We start from the raw sequence: 5,173 nt of genomic DNA on the forward strand, positions 1-5,173 counted from the left end.
GATTTCCCTTAGCCTTGGATCAGGTCTTTGTTGCTGGGTGAACACCAGTGAGCAGTTTGGGCTAACTTTAACCATGTGAAAACCCCTTGTGAGTAGTTAAAGACACAAAATATTTTCAGTGTAATTTCATTTCCATTTTGAGTGTGTACCAAATGACTAAATAAATAAGAAAAATAAGATTAACCAAATATAACAACCTGCACAATGGATTCAGAAGGAGATGATGGTATGGACAGAGATGGTTGCCTGTTGTTTCTGATTCAGTTTCTAGGGAAATCAATAGGAGATAATTGTGTTTGCATGTGAACAGTGCTAGTCACCTTCTCTACCAGCCTCTGAGATCTCAAATCCTGTGTAGGCAAACAGCTCAGCTAGAAAATAAATGTGTAGAGTCTGTAGAGCTGCACCAGCTACACAAGATGAAGATCTCTTCCTGAAGCATCTGCCTGTAACATCAAATATTCAGACAGCCCAACAGTTTATCTGTTTGAATTTCAAAACCTCATAAAGATAAATCTCATAAAGTGCTCTGCTGTCAGGTTATAAACATGGTTTGTGTTTTTCTTGTGCTGCTTGTGTTTTCTGAGAGGATTGTTTTCATAGTTTAATAAAGAACATTCATGTCCATGACATACCTTCCAGCAATCCTATTTCAATATACTGAAATACCTCATCAGTGGCAGATTTGGATTGAAAATGTGCTTTTGTGGATCATGGGGAGCATTAAAAATAAGACATTTTCTTGTCTGTATGTTCAACAGCTTTCTAATTTCTCTTGTTTCTTTCAAGTAGCATTGCAATTGTCTGTGTTGGTAGAACATTTTACAAATCACTAAGATTTAAATTTTCTTCCTAGTCTCTAATGAGATTAAATGTAGCCAAACAAATTTGGAAGATTTGCACTCTGTTATGGGCAATAGGGAATATTTCCTATAGCAATTCCTTTTCTGTTAATACCAGGTAAGGCTGTCCATGTGTATATTGCATGACTCTCATTTTATTTCCTTTCTATATTTAAATGTTGTTAATTTCATAACTAATATGATGTTAAAAGTCAATTCTCAGTAACAGACAGGAGAAATATCAAAGGCATTAAAATATTGGGTTTTCTGGTGAAGCAGCTTGTATTGCCAGCTCCCATTCCCATTCCATGGAAGCTGAGGATTTTCGAGTTTTCTCTTGTTCTCAGCAAAGCCTGTGGGGCTCAGTGGCTCCTGCCCTGCACTGTGCTGGAGATGTGCTGTGGCTGCTGACAGTTACATGTGGAGTGCTGGGAAATCTCAAGGAAAATGGATTTATAAGGAATATAAACTCCCAGCTGTGACACTCTGCATCAAGGTTTAAGAACTGCTGAGTTCAAAGCTCAGCTCAGTACTTAAGTAAAGCAGCCAGAGCTGGCAATTGGAAGAAGAGTATGAATGAAAAGGAAAAAGCATGTGATAGATGCCATCTATCCTCTCTCTCTCAGACTGAAATCTGTATTTCCCTGCCTGGCCCCTCTCAGGGGACAGGCTGCAATGGGAAGGTTGCATGGCCCTGGGGCTGGGAGGCTGCTCAAAGTGCCACAGGTCAAATCTCACTTCTGCACTAGATGAGGACAAACCTTCCTTGTCTGTTCAGCCATGAGATAGTGCAGCTGTCCTGTGCAGGGCCAGGAGCTGGACTTTGAGGATCCTTGTGGAGCCCTTCCAGCTCAAGATATTCCATGATTCTGTGATTCCAAGGGTCAGCAGTGGATTTATGGTAAAGCAAAAGGGAGGAGAGTTGTGGAGCTTCTTTGCAGGAAGATGCTTCCAGTGCAAACTTCTCCCTCCAGAGCCAGCACAGAGTAAGCAGCTGGTAGGAAAGATAAAATCAGAGAATTCCAGGCTTGAGAGGCCACCCAGTTGTGGCCTCATCCAAATAGGATAACTGTACCAGTCCTGACAGCTGTCTGTCTCATCTGTCTTCAGAGATCCCCACTGATGGAGACCGCTCTGCCTCCAGGTAAACTATTCCTTTCATATCCCTTTCCATGAAATAATTTTCTTGATAAGTGTCTTGAATCTTCTGTTTACTGCCTCTCAACATATTTGACATACAGAGGAAAAAGATTGTTCTTTCCTTACTTGCATAAACAGCTCCCAGTTAAGCACACCTGATATTTTCCTGTTTGATGTTTATTTTGCAGTGCATTGTGTACTAATAAGGATATGAAAACAATCTGAATCCACCAGCTAGCTCAGAAAGTGTCAGCCAAGGATGGTAAAAGGCCTGGAAGTTTGGAGAAGTTTGAACTTGAATTTAGATGACAAGCTTTGGCCCGGGTCCAGCTGTTGCTAAAAACCATTCTGCTGTGAAGACAGTGTCTTTAACAAGCTGGAGAGTTGGGCTGCCAGCCAAGCTTTGCTGGGCACAGGCAGAAACCTGTGCCACGTGCTGAATAGGAAGTGCAAGAAAGACAAAACATTGATGTCCAGGGGCCCTGGACAGGTGAACAGGTAATTCTGGGGCTGGACAACACCCAAAGGCCAAGTGACATTTGGTAGCTGATGTGGGATAAGCACCTCCTGAGGCACAAAGATACTGTGTCAGGGCCTCAGAAAATCGGGGGAGCTGGCTGGACAGAACACACAGCCAGTCAATATGATTGATGCAACGTTCTCCATTCATTTGAGAGAAGATGACAGTGTATATACACTTCTACAGAGTTCACAGGTGACAAAGGCACTCTCATTGGCACACTAACATTGTTTACCTTTGCCTTAAGGTGCTCAGACTTTTCACACTGCATGCTCAGATAGCTCATTACTTTGTAGTTACCTTAACATAATTTCTGACTGCACCACAGCTGAATTCTCACAGCATCAAAGATTTCGAGGCCCCACCAAGGCCGCTTATCAGGCCTAGTCTGACTGGGTAGCTCAAACCTTATTCCAAACATAAATCATGACCTCTCTCTCTCAGAAATGCTGCAACAGCCAACCTTAAATAAATACCCCAAAAGGCCAGGAAACGCTCCTGAGAAGTGATCTGGGGCCCTTGGGACTGCAGTGTGAAGCTGGAAAGTCAGCCTCAGTCCCAACTCTTGCCACTCAAATGTGAATATACAAAATATGGAAGCATATTGTCTGCTGTCACAACTCATCTGTAAAGCAGATGTTTCATCTGGGGAATTATTCATGCTAAAGATCACACTTCAAAGTAAACAATAATTGTCATTTGTTCCCTTTAAAAAAAATGAAAGTTGGAAATCAAATTAATGACTACATTTCCTCAAGGGAAGAGACAGAAGAGGGAATATGATCCTTTTGGTATATTTGTAGCAAATAGTTTTAGGCAAACATATTGGTTCCACACTATTTTCACATGGATTTAGATAAGAGGGATACAAATAACAGTCAGGGGAATAAGAAAAATTGCTGAGGAAGATGGGACAGGAAAGAGAGTACAGAGGGGCTGAAATGAGAAGACTGTAAGGTCTAGAGGGTGAATACATTTGGGCAACAAAGAAAGCAGCATCCTGAAAGGAAAAACAGTCCATAATTTTGTAGAAACTGCAAATTCCTGCACTACCAAACAAAGCCAGGCAGGTATTTTTAGGGCAGTATGGTAAACACCGTGCTCTATGTCCTGCGTTGTTTTTGTAAACCTGGTTCTGCATCTGACGTGTCTTGGTGTGGGCAGGCTGGGAAGGCTGCAAGGAGAGGCTGAAACCCATTAGGTTTTCCTAAGGGTCACTGCTTTGCAGCCTCCTGGATAAGACTTCATTTCAGGGAGCTGCTACGACCTCACAGAAACCAAAAGCAGCTGTGTCCCAAATTACTGCATGATTTATCACCCAGGCCACTTTCTACCTACCTTGGGTCAAGTACAGGATGAATGGCCTCTAAGTGTTTATGAGTTGCCTGGGAAGTCAGAGTTCTGTGTGATACCATTCTTGGACTCAGATTGCTTTCCTATGAATAAATTAAATGGTGCCAAGGCACATTCCCAGGCACCAGACCTGAGCTGTGTGGCTGCATTGACAGGATGTGCAATAGAGATGCAGAATTCCCTTTTGGCTGGTTTGGATGCCACAAGTCTGTCCAGTAAATTTCTGATCTTAACTGGCTATATGCATAATTTCAGAACTGGAAAAATACCTATTTTTGCATTTATGTCAGGCACATAAACACTGATGTATGGACCTATATTCCTGTTTATTGTTAGTGAAAGTTAAGAAAATATTTTTTTAAATGATAACAATGTTTTGATTCTTCATATTTATCTCTTCTTGGAAACTCTTTGGATCATTAATCAATTATTGCTACTTCTCTGTACCAAAGACTATTTAAAAAAAACTATAAATGCATTCCAAAGTTAGGCTTCATCAAGACTGATCATCAGTTCAGAAGCTTGTACCCAGGGCTAGAGCAATTGCTGTTACGAACTTTGAAAAGGGTAGTTGAATGCTATAGCCTTAATTAAGTTTTGATAAATGCATTCACTTCAAGTTTACATCCCAAAGACCTTGTTTTGGCTTGACTAAATCAAGAAAAAATGCTGTGTCTTGGAATTTTCAGGATGAGTATCTTACCTGGAAGGTGGGAAAGAAACTTGGGTGTTATTTGGATATTTAAATTAATTTATTTTAATGTTAAAGCTGACAATTCATGACATGTCTAAAATCAGCTCCCCTCTGGAGCCGATTTGGGATTAAGGGTACGGTGTGTAAACTGTTACATGACATGGTGCTGGATAATTAAACAGCTGTTTTGCACAGAGCTCCCTCACTCTCTAACAAAGCAGATGTTTCATCTTTGTGCTGATTTCCAGTGTTCCTCAGTAACCTGCAACCTGCATCAGCACTACTCACAGCTTTGATCTGTCAGAGCTTCCTAAGCGTGGATCAGAGCCCAGCGCTCGGCCGGAGGGGCTTGGCATGGACAGTGAGCACTATGGAGCTGCTCACCCGTCCCAGGAGTGCCCACAGCACATCCCAAAGAGTGCCCAGCAACCAGCACATCCCAAAGAGTGCCCACAGCACATCCCAAAGAGTGCCCAGCAACCAGCACATCCCAAAGAGTGCCCAGCAACCAGCACATCCCAAAGAGTGCCTACAGCACATCCCAAAGAGTGCCCACAGCACATCCCCACCAGGCCAGAGCAGCCAGGGCAGCTCCCCGCCTGGCACCGCTGTTGCAGGTGTCAG

Source organism: Lonchura striata, chromosome 14 (genome assembly GCF_050655825.1).
Source record: "Lonchura striata isolate lonStrDom1 chromosome 14, ASM5065582v1, whole genome shotgun sequence".
NCBI classification, from domain to species: Eukaryota; Metazoa; Chordata; class Aves; order Passeriformes; family Estrildidae; genus Lonchura; species Lonchura striata.